Source organism: Mustela erminea, chromosome 13, assembly GCF_009829155.1.
Source record: "Mustela erminea isolate mMusErm1 chromosome 13, mMusErm1.Pri, whole genome shotgun sequence".
Lineage (NCBI taxonomy): Eukaryota > Metazoa > Chordata > Mammalia > Carnivora > Mustelidae > Mustela > Mustela erminea.
This window is the reverse complement of record NC_045626.1, coordinates 84,522,053-84,534,730: the sequence shown is the minus strand read 5'-3', so window position 1 is coordinate 84,534,730 and position 12,678 is coordinate 84,522,053. Positions and strand designations below refer to the sequence as shown.

Below are 12,678 nucleotides of genomic sequence, written 5' to 3'. Positions count from 1 at the left end.
TTTGAATCTGATCTTTCATGTATTGATAAATAAATACGTGAGCTACCACAGGGTGGCATTGCCTACTAGCCAAGAGTTCAATTTCAGCAGGATTATCATCTTTGTGTGGAAGTATTTATATTATTCATCTTAGTTCTATAAGAATCAAAATTGGTTTTTTAAAAATGTGCTGAAACTAGTGATAATACAACAGAGCCAAAGCTGGCAATCATTCAGAATATCAAAAACAGCAAACTCTAACTTCAAATTTTGGTCAGTAACTGTGAAATAAAGAAAGAAAATTAAGAACATACATCATCCTCTTTCCTCCTCCCTCAGAGACAACCACTGTCCTTTCTGTACAGGCCTATACTGTCTAATACAACAGCCACTACCGAACTTGATGACTGAGCCTTTGAAATGGTGCTGATTCAAATTAATAAGTCCTCAAAGAATAAAATACACACTGGATTTCGAAAACTTAGTACAAAATATTTTGGATGGAATGTGCTAAAGATTAAAATTAATTTTACCTGTTTATTTTTAACTAATGCAAATACTAGGAAATTTAAAATGACACGTGTGGTTCATACTATATTTCTATTGGACAGCAATGATACAGAGATTTTCATGGGTCCCTAGAGCTGTTGATGAGTTCAGAGTCCCTACAAGACTCCATCAAGAGGAAACTAGTGTTCAAAAAAGTCAGTAAGGGGGCGCCTCAGTGGCTCAGTGGTTAAACCTCTGCCTTCGGCTCAGGTCATGATCTCAGGGTCCTGGGATGGAGCCCTGCACCGGGCTCTCTGCTCAGTGGGGAGCCTGCTTCCCCCACTCCCGGCTTGCCTCTCTGTCCACTTGTGATCTCTGTCTGTCAAATAAATAAATAAAATCTTAAAAAAAAAAGTCAGTAAGACATCAAAGTCAAAATCATACTATATCCTATTCAACTCCTTGCAAAACACTAAGCTAATTGTTCAAATTAAAATCAATTTCTGTTTACCAAATTCTAACAAACTGAGGGAGGGGCTCCTGGGTGGCTCAGTCAGTTGGGCAGCTGCCTTCGGCTCAGGTCATGATCCCAGGGTTCTGGGATCAAGTCCCACATCGGGCTCCCTGCTCCATGGGGAGCCCACTCCTCCCTCTCCCTCTGCCTGCTGCTCTGCCTGCTTGTAGGCTCTCTCTCTTTCAAATAAACAAAATCCTTAAAAAAAAAAAAAAAACTGAGGAAACTAAAAGATCATATATATATATATATATATATATGTAATATTAAGGATTTAAGTGACTATATATGAACCTTTCTGGAAGGATCTGTAAGTATTAATGGTAGTTTTAGAAATAAGAGACGCAAGTGATCAGTAGACAAACGGAGATTTTAGCTTTTTCCCTCATACTGTTCTATAGTTTGAAATCTAATTTTATAATGATCATGTATTAATTTCATAATAAAAATATTTAGGGATTTTATAATTTTTAAGGCTTGCTGAGCATTAAACATCCTCCCTACACATATATTTGCATTTTTTATATGTTCAACTTTCATACACATTTTATTAAATTTTTTTTCACACACATTTTAAAGAACCTATATGGTACAAAAGTAGGAAATTTTGCCTATATAACGCATCCCAGAAAAAAAGTGGCTTAACATGAAAGGAACACATGAAACATGTTTTCTGGTGATGACATTTCTCAGCAGAAATGGAATATATTCTGAAAAACATGAGAGAACATAATGGGCAGAGAGTATAAAGAAGGTGACAGACAACATCACTGTTGGGGCAGCAACTTTCCCTACCTTTTGTGGCCAACCAGTAAGCAAAATTTCATTATGGGGCAGTTCCAAATCAGTTGATTAAATGATATGTCTGGGGACACCTTGGTGGCACAGTCGGTTAAGTACCCCACTCTAGGTTTCAGCTCTGGTCATGATCTGAGGGTCGTGAAACTGAGCCCTGAGTGGGGCTCTGTGCTCAACATGAAGTCTGTTTTAAACTTTTTCTCCCTCTCCCTCTGCAAGAAACCCCTCACCAGGCACTTGCACTCTCGCTCTAAAATAAATAAATCCGGGGTGCCTGGGTGGCTCAGTGGGGTAAAGCCCCTGCCTTCAACTCAGGTCATGATCCCAGAGTCCTGGGATCAAGCCCCACATTGGGTTCTCTCTCTGCTCGGCGGGGAGCCCGCTTCCCTTCCTCTCTCTCTGCCTGCCTCTCTGCCTACTTGTGATCTCTCTGTCAAATAAATAAATAAAATCTTTAAAAATAAATAAATAAAAATAAATAAAATAAAATAAATAAATCTTTTTAAAAAATGATATGATGCGGGGCGCCTGGGTGGCTCAGTGGGTTAAAGCCTCTGCTTTCGGCTCAGGTCGTGGTCCCGGGGTCCTGGGATTGAGTCCTGCGTCGGGCTCTCTGCTTGGCGGGAAGCCTGCTTCCCTTCCTCTCTCTCTGTCTGCCTCTCTGCCTGTTTGTGATCTCTGTCTGTCAAATAAATGAATAAAATCTTAAAAAAAATGATATGATGCCTGGGATTTATTACAAAATAGGGGGGAGGAGTGATGGAGGAGTGGATAAAACAAGATTGGCCATGAATGGAATTGAAGTGGAATGAGACGTGCTACATATTTGAAATTTGCCATTACACAAAGTTTAAACAGAACTAATAATAATAAGAAAGAAAACAGATTCTTCTGCTGGCTGTGTGGAGAGCAAGAGCAGAAAAAGGGGACGAGTCAGGAGTCTATCTTAGTAGCTTGGTCATGAAATGGTGGCAGTACAGTCAGAATGCAGGGATTTGAGATCCAGTGAAACAGAAGGACTTACTGGTATACTGGACAGAGGTGTAGCAGTGGTGGGGAGAGAGAAGTGTAAGGAATGACTAAGGTCTACCCTACCAGGAAGAAGCATTACTTTTTTCTGTTTTTCAAGCAGTTTTGAGGATATCTGGAAATTCTTAAGAGAATTTAAGGTAGTTTAATAGGAGGTTCTTTACCCCTTTCATTAGGGGTAAGAGCTCACCATTATTTATTTTATTTTTTAAAGATTTAATTTTTAAGTAATTTCTACACCCAATGTGGGGCTTGAACTCACAATCAAGAACCTCAAGCCCCACCAGCTGAGCCAGCCAAGCAACTTGTCCTCACCATTATTTTAAATGCAACAATTTGTGTTAAAATACAGAATGCAATTATAAACCTTGCAATTCCATCTGATGAATCATTCATTCTTTCCAAATTACTGCCTGCTTGAGAAAAGAATTTCTCTTTAAACAGTGTCTGATCTAAGAGCCACAATTAATTTTAAATACAAAGTGGTTTCATCTACAAATGCCCTTCACAAGAAAACCATTAAAATCTGAGATAACGTTGAGAGTTGATCCTGGCACTCACTAAATAATCTGTCAGCAGGTTAGAGAGTCTGACCTGACACAGCCCTTCAACATTAATCAGATTTCTCCCAGAATAGAGTGCAACCTTTCAAGCACCTGTTTGCTTTTCTATGGGAAAAAGATCCCATGCAAAGCTCCACTGGTGAAATCTCTTTAGGGAAAAAAGGAGATTCAAAAAGCACATAAAGTGTTCAATAAAGCTGTGGGGTAAAAAGGCCTTAGTATACATAAATAATTTACTTACAAAGAACAAGTTATGTAAGAGGAAGAGTCATATTTGGGATTAGAATCAGGCTAAAACCAGAATAACCTACCACAGGTACATTTGAAACCTAGTTTAATTCATATTGGTTATTTCTACAAGGAAATGAGTATTTCCTCTCATGAACAAGCAAAACTTCCATCCACAAAGGGAGAACACCTTTTAAACAGTGGAATTAATCCAGATACAAAGAGAAATTTCACTCAGAATACATTTCAAAGGGAAAGAAAACAACTGTTAAAGGAGAGATTGCTTAAGATACCAAAGATACGAAACAGCAAAGAATCAGAACATCTCTAAGAGCAAATGAAGGGTAGAGTAAATATTAGGAAATAGAGAACTGAGGGAGACACATCCTGCCTATGAGAAGCTCGCCTTCTACTGGGCAAAGACTACTCACTGGCGCAGGAACTAGACAAACACCTCCCAGAAATGCTGCTATGGGGGGTGGGGGGTTAAGAGCAAATGGTTAATGCTCATGCGGCACTGTGAGAATGGAGCAAGCTTTTGCTTAGGAAATAGCATTCACATTAGGCCCTGCAAGGTAAGTCCGATTTCCACAGGCAAGGGAGAATAGTAACAGGAAACAAATGGAGGGCAATTAGGTGTGCCTGGGGGTTTGGAACAGTGCTGAGAAGCTGAAAAATGCAGGACGGGAGCTGAAGCTGTGGAGGGCTGAGAATTGTTATCCAAGAACTTAATTTTTTTTTAAGATTTTATTTATTTATTTGACAGATAGAGACCACAAGTAGGCAGAGACGCAGCCAGAGAGAGAGAGGGGGAAGCAGGCTCCCCGCTAAGCAGAGAGCCCGATGCAGGACTTGATCCCAGGACCCTGAGATCATGACCTGAACCGAAGGCAGAGGCTTTAGCCCACTGAGCCATCCAGGTGCCCCCAAGAACTTAATTTTTTAAAAAAAGATTTACTTATTTTAGAGAAAGAGAGCATGAACAGGGGGAGGGGCAGAGGGAGAGGGAAATCCTCAAACCGACTCCCTGCTGAGCACGTGAGCCCAATTGTGGGGGACTCAATCCCAGGACCCTGAGATCATGACCTGAGCCAAAATCAAGAGTCTGAAGCTCAACCGACTGAGCCACCCAGGCGCCCCTACAATCTGTACTTTGGAAATCCTGATAGCAATGGAGAGAATGTGTTGGGAAGAGGTTGGAGGTCAGGCATCAGCTGCAAGATTTTGGGTTAGAGGTAAGAAGAAAAATAAAATAATCACTGGAAATACAAAGGAATGAATACAGAAAGACACCTGGACTTGATATCCATGTATTTTATATCAGTAGATTTCTGGACTTCAGGAATGAGTACTGATTAGATGATTCCCCAGTTGGGAAAGGGCTGGAAATGCCTTTGGAAGACATTTAATTCTGTCTCGCGGTATGAGGAGTTTTAGGTGCCAGGAGGACATTTTTAGGGAAATGTTCTATATGAACTCAGGAACTATGAGTCTGCAACTGGGAAGGCAATCGGGGCCACCAAGTCTTTGACAAAGATCAGGAACTGAAACCACTGGGGTAGACAACATGGTCAAAGAAAGCACAGACAGTAATAAATTCAAGTGGGGATTTTAGGAATGAGAATTCCTGGCCAAAAAGCTCACTTGTGAAATGCGCCTTACTCTAGACATCAAATTACAATACAAATATGATAGCTGATTAAGTTCAAGGAAGTATCCAGTTTGGCAGAATGACAGAATTTCTTTAGAGATGAGAAGAGGTGAAGCTGAAAAGGTAGGCTGAGTTTGTAACTGGGAAGTCTTTGAATGCCAAGAGTTTATACTGAATATAGAAGTTATTTCCTTTAACTCACTGTAATCATCTTATGTCTCCATTAATGACATTCTGTCAGCATACCTTTAGCTTACGTGTTTCCTTTGACCCAAAAATCCAATTAAAACTGTTATTAGATTAAGATAATGGTTACATCTCTGAAATAGCCAAGCAGAAGGCTGAGAGGAGACTATAGAGTGCAGATAATTCCTTTATGTACTATTTGCATGGAAATACCAGTTTTGTGAAGTCAGAGATAATCAATTAGAAAATATATAATTACAATTTTTCACAGAATATTTTGGTTAAGCTTCCCAGAGACTGTTTTTCTAAAGTGAAGACTTAAGAGAAAAGGAGAAAGGGTAATTCTGATGTGTTTCCCATCATTTAAGTCTATCTTTTTATTAAAAAATTCTTAAAGGGGGCGCCTGGGTGGCTCAGTGGGTTAGGCCGTTGCCTTCGGCTCAGGTGATGATCTCAGGGTCCTGGGATGGAGGCCCGCATCGGGCTCTCTGCTCGGCAGGGAGCCTGCTTCCCTCTCTCTCTCTCTCTGCCTGCCTCTCCATCTACTTGTGATTTCTCTCTGTCAAATAAAAAAAAAAAAAAAAATTCTTAAAGGAATACCAATTTTCATTTTTCTAACACATTTTTGTCTTTGCTTTGGTTATAAACATCTAAAAACAAAATTTTACTGTACTTTAAAAATCATTCAACTTTTTATTAAACTGAGAATTTTAATTAATACCTTTGTTCTCTGCCAAAAAGTGAAGGAAAATAGATTCGGTAAGCTGAAATTGTGGAACCTTAAAAATCCCAATTTTCCAATTATTTATGGTCACCTAACTGTGTAGCTGCAAAAGGCTCACCCTGAAAAAGACTCTGAACTAAGCCCATTTCTCTCTAGCACTGTCCTCCATTATTAGCCATGGGCATGAAGTTGCTATTCTTCTTAAGCCCTTCTACTACAATCATCTTCAGACTGACATGCAATTAGTTACAAAGCAAACATTTCCCACAAGATAGTGATGCCTAGAGAATAAATACTAAATTTCAATTTTAATGTAGGTATCAGTGAAAAAAATGGCAATTTTATTTTATCCAAAAAAAGACTGGCAGAATTTCAAATATTAAATAGTACCCAAAGGTAAGAGCTTTATTTCTTGCATCTTTGATGATCTCGAGGCATTTAACATTGAGCCTCACACTCTAATAAAGTAAGACAGCTCTACAGGGATTGTTTTTCCATTAGCAAAACATCTATCTACTAGGATGGGTACTTGATAGTGAACTGAAATTCCAGAAGAGAAACTGAGTAAGAATCTGGCTCGATCACAAGAGTTGAATAAGGAGGGATAATGATATCTGGTTTTACATTTTCTGCAGCAAGCAGTCATCTAATGAGGCACGGGTGAGGTGGTATTTATTGCAGTACGATAGCCAGCTTCTTTTCAGATGAAGAGGTTCTTCTTCAAATGCTATGATCTAGTATTCTCAGAGCCAAACTTCTTTGTCTAGAGACATCACAACATGAAGCATTATAACTAAAGAAAAGTGAGATCAGAGTATAAGCTTAATATCTACCAAATAGAACAGATCATATCTGTATCAACATTGCTGAAGCCTCAACTATTTGGGCATTAAGAACACTCCCCTGTGATTCAGGACTGTGAAATGTTGTATCTGCAAATAATTATCCCAAAGGGAACAAAAAGGATTACTGGAAAAAAAAAATTCAACAGTTGAGTTATTCAGAAAAGTACAATTTGCTTTGACTAACAGTCCTTTCAGTTCTCTAGAGGTGAAATTATATAGATTATGATGTTCTTCCTGCTTTAACAAGCAAGTGATATATTCCCTTTGCAAAAAGTTTCCCCAAAGCAACCACTTTGCATTAATCACAATGAAACCTGCTTCTTCTGATTCTCCAGAGACCAAGTCTACGTCAAGAACTCAAGATCTCTAAGCAGAACAGATAACTCAAAAGCTGAGGCAACGAAGCTGAAAGAATGCAAAGGAAGAAAGGTTCAATCCCATAATAAAACGTGCTAAAGTGGAACCTATAAGCAAAACTCAAATTCTGCTAAAGAAATGAAACTGTCTGAGGCAGTTAAAACTCCAATAAGGACCCCAACGCAGGAATAAATGGTCCATTTTATGTTTTAGAATTCCAAACAAAATAGCTATTCCTTTCCAGTTTAGTAAACACAAAATTACTTCATAATTAATCAAATTAAAATGTACACACACACACATATTCATACCTACTGCCCAGAATACTTCATTATATAGAGAAAGTAACTTCCAGACTATTCTGGGCAGCTACCTTGCCTTAAAAAAGCAGTGAAAGGGTGCCTGGGTGGCTCAGTGGGTTAAGCCGATGCCTTCGGCTCAGGTCATGATCTCAGGGTCCTGGGATCGAGTCCCACATCGGGCTCTCTGCTCAGCAGGGAGCCTGTTTCCCTCTCTCTCTCTCTCTGCCTGCCTCTCTGTATACTTGTGATCTTTGTCTGTCAAATAAATAAATAAAATCTTTAAAAAAAAAAAAGAAAAAGCAGTGAAAAATGCCGGAAAGAGGTTAAGGAAATGACAGTGTGATCTTTGTCTGTCAAATAAATAAATAAAATCTTTAAAAAAAAAAAAGAAAAAGCAGTGAAAAATGCTAGAAAGAGGTTAAGGAAATGACAGTGTGAAGGCAAAGAAACTCAAGAAACTCAGTCAAACTTCTTTTTTTTTTTTTTTTAAGATTTTATTTTATTTTAGAGAGAGGAGTATTTTAGAGCAGGGGGAGGAGTCGAGAGGGGGAAAGGGAAAGAATCCCAAGCAGACTCCAAGCTAAGCACAGAGCCCAATGCAGGGCTCAAACTCACAACCCCAAGGTCATGACCTGAACTAAAACCAAGAGTCAGATGCTTAACTGACTGAGCCACCCCGGTGCCCCTAAAGCCAACCTTTTTAAAATAAAATGTTCTTCTTTTAACTTTAGCTCTTCTGTTTAAATACCAAACACTTAATGTGGAACATTTGGCTCAATGTGGCCTGGGGACCTTGGGTATCTTACAGACTTGGGTAGGAATCACTACCTTCTCACCACACAAACTGAAGAGTTAAAGGTGAAGTCACAGAAAAGGTAATTTCACTCCTTTATGAGCTGCAACATATGTTTCCCAAATGCTAAATGCAGTTAGCAATGCTTTCAGAATAGAAAAAAGCAACAGGCAAATCACAGGCTCACACTTAAGAGTGAACTATGGACAGTATGGGCAGGGCTCTTACTGTGTTATTGAATTAAGGGCTTCTATTAAAGCTGAGACTCCTGTTAGTTTCTAGATATTAGAAAATGTTATATAACACCTAATAATTTGTCATTTAAATAAGGAAACAGCAGCAATTAAAGTCTAGCTATTTGATGTGTGCTTACTTGTACTGGCCTGTTAGGCTAAGAATTTTTCCTTCTGTTTATAATTTATAAGATTAGATCTAGAATTCTGGTCTTAGAGGTTAACCTAATGTTTATGACAATTAAGCTATATACCCTTGACCTAACCCCAAAGAGGTTACTATTTACCTCCCTGGTTTTCTCACCCCTCTATAAAAGTAAGAGCTGGCCTTTACTGAAATACTACCCTCTGGGAGAGGGCAAGAGTCACATGCAGCTCTGGCACAAACACTCTTTTATTAAAAAATGAGAACATAATTTCTGTGAATTACCCTGCCAAGTGGAGAACTGTCCCTTAATTTCTAAACACTAATTCATTTTTTTTCCTACATGCTGTTTAATTAAGTAATGATCTTTGGGTGACAGGACCAGTAACTGTTTTTCTTCTTTTTTATTTTCCACATTTTCCAATAATGAGTGTGTATATTACCATTATGGGAGGGATTAAAAAAACTATATAAATCCAGTTAGAGCTAAATTTTACACTTACACACAATATTAAAGTTACTCAACACTTTTTTACTGAAAAATTTTTTAAAAAATATTTTTATTGAAAGGTTTATTGAACTTTTTCTATATACATGACACTGTACTGAAAAGCAGTTAAAGGAATTTACATAGAACAAAAGATTTCCTCCCCATGGAGCTTAAAATCAAATTGTAGTGACTATGGCAGGGGAGAGGGGTTTGGAGAGGTGTATGGTAAATGGTTCTAACAAAATAAACATGCACCAATAAAAACTAAAGCAAGAAGACCAGATTACATCTAGCTAAAGGAATCAGGAATAACATTCATGGAGAAAAGAAGTGGCTGATACGAGCCCTGAAGGATGAAACCATGAGGGAGGAAGTTGAGGATAGAGGCAATTTGGTCAGTTCCTGAAGATTCTGACTAATACGGATAAAGTGCAGTAATAAAGGTGAGGTTAGAGCTCTAAGAGCAGAGAAACCCGACCTCCAGGTAAATGCCTATTACATTCCTCCAGGAACCTCTGACCAGCAATCAGCCCAAAACGACATATACTGCAGGAATTCAGGCATAAAGGAGGTCCCCAGAAAGAAAGGGCTGGCCTAAAGCCACCCAAGTCCCCGTGGTCCACTGAACTAGTTCAACTGAGGTCTTTATTTGCTTTAATGAAGGGGCTTTGCTCAACTGTTAGCCTAGGAATAGCTAATATCAAAGTACTATTCAGACTCAGTAAAGATCACTTCAGTAAAACAAAGTTTTAAATGATCATTTGACTTGAAAAGCAGTGTATACACACGAGGCAAGGGCACAGGCTTTGGAGTCAGATTTGGGTTCAAACTGCAGCTCCAGGACTAGAGTTAAGTGTACCAAAGGTGACCTTGGGTAGCTCTCTGAGGCTTAGTATCTTCACCTGTAATGGGTATAATAATGGAAATTACAAGGCTGATGTGAGGAACAGGGATAATGTGTTAAAGAAAACCTGCCACAATGCGCAGTTCCCAGTCAACATGCAATAAAAGAGTTATGCCTATCTTTAAGATTAAATAACAGCACAGAGAATAGTATGGCCTGTAGTCATCAGAAAAAAACAATCTTTGGTGTTTGTAGTCTACAAACACTGTTCTGTGGTCACAACCAAAAGATAATTCCCACTCACAGATAATGTATAAAAGATGAGTGGTCCATTCAGTTTTTCCCATCAGACATCCACCACCATTCAATATCTCATTAAACATTTAACAGTAAGTAAGAAACAAACTTATGTCTCTAAAAAATACATAAGGAAAAACAGATCCACCTGCACTTCGAAGAAATTAGTTTTCTTTTTTCCAGAAACGGCTCTGAAATAATCTTATTTAACAAATCTCTCTTTTTTTTAATAAACAAATCTCTTTTAAAAAAAATTATTTCTTAATTGCCTGCTGCCTGCTAGGTGCCAGGGTTCTGACTTAGATATTCTTTATTTTAAATGGAAAATCTTGTAATAACTAGTGATACATAAATTAGCCTAAACTACTTCCTTAGATAATTACAATAATTACAGAACCTCTATCACAACTTTCCTATCTCCTTTCCCCTTCTCTATATTGTGACTCCTCTTCAGGGCTGAGTCTCTTTCCATTGCTAACCAACCATCTTTTTCATCTCTGGAGGCTGGTCTAGTACATGGTACCAAAGTTCTCAATTCTTGCACACAGAGATTACCCAAGCACCACCTCAGAGTCAGTTTGTCCAGTATGGGCCTGGATCTTCTAGCAAAGGATCAAAACCAAATTGCACAGGTGACCCTAATGAGAATCACTGCAGAAGTAGTAAAGACCAGCTGGACTTAACCATTACATGAGCCAGATGATTCCATCTCCAAAATGCATGTTTTTCCATTCCCAATCCTGTATTTCCATTCCCAAATTTGATCCTTCTCTTGCATATCCTAACCTGATTAATGGCAGCCAACCCACCCACACCCATAGGCTAGAAACTTAAGGAGGCTTCCAGATGTAAAACCTCAAAAACCAACTTCAAATTCTCTTTTCTCTTTCACCCTCTTCGTCTAATTATCAAGAAGTCCTATTGATTCTGTAATATTTCTGAAGCCCGACTACTCAGAACTGCCCTAGTTAAAGCCTTTTCTAGCTCAGACTATTTCAGTAGCTTCCTAACTGGTCTTTTGCTTTCCTATTCTCCCATTACACTCTGTATCGTTTTCTTTTCTTTCTTTCTTTTTTGCTTTTTATAAGATTACTATGTCCATATTACCCTTGTCAAATACCTTCCACGAATATACACTTTTCTACTTTTATATGTAAAAACATCCTGGGTGGGGGGAGGAGGAGCAGGGCATGCCCGAGAGGCTCAGTTGGTTAAACATCTGCCTTTGGCTCAAGTCATGATCCTAGCGTCCTGGGATCAAGCCCCACATTGGGCTCTCTGCTCATCAGGAAGCCTGCTTCACTCTCTCTCTCTCTGCCTGCTGCTCCCTGTGCTTGTACTCTCTGTCAAATAAATAAAATCTTTAAAAAAAATTCTCTGGAAGGATACACAAGAAACTGATAACATTAGTTCCTTCCGGGAGAGGAACCTGCAGCTAGAAGTCAAGAGTGAGAGACTGCACTCTGCACCCTTTTAAATTTAGAATACACCTTTTGAATTTTGTACCATTTCAATGTGATGCCTCTTCCAAAGCTACCAAAGCAAACCCAAAACAAAAGCAAAAACATCTTCTATAGCTTCCTAACAACAACAACAACAAACCCAAAAAATGAAACCCGGTTATTTAACATGGCAATTGTGACCTTCAACAGTCTGGTCTCAACCTATTTTCTAACTATTCTCAACCGTCCTTCCAAAGCCACCTGGTCAGCCCAAACTACTCTCTAGCCATAAAGCAGCTATAGTTCGAAGAATCTTAATCTTTTCTATCTGCTGATCCCTCAACCTGGAGAGACTGACCATTCTTCTCACTTGCCTCAATTACTGAAAAACCTATCCATTAAGACCTGACTCCATGCTTCCACAACACCTGATGTGTGTGTATTCTTCGTACTGTTCTGTGGCCTTCCCTGACAGACTTCAGAGCTGAAGTCTCTCTTATTCTTGGTCTTCTTCATAGCACCCATCAGGGACTTACAGGAAACAACCAGTAAACAATGAATTCAGTTGACTGTACTGAAAAGTTAGAATACCAACTTCCATCTGAAGTGTACAAACTTCCATCTGAGAACTCCAAAACGAGAATGCATCCAGTGTTTCAACCTAGAGTTGCACGAGATGGTGTGCCCTGGGTTGAAGCTAGCTACAGGATGCTCCTCTCACAGAACATGTAAGAAAGTTTGATGGAAAGAACCCTGAAAAAGAGTCAGG

At 39.0% G+C, this 12,678-nt stretch overlaps 1 protein-coding gene across 3 annotated transcripts in view; it reads right to left on the bottom strand.

Annotated features, from left to right (window-relative positions):
• Window positions 1-12,678, bottom strand: part of PPTC7 (protein phosphatase targeting COQ7) — a 39,780-nt gene that overhangs the window by 16,212 nt on the left and 10,890 nt on the right. The gene's annotated exons all lie outside the window — the stretch shown is intronic.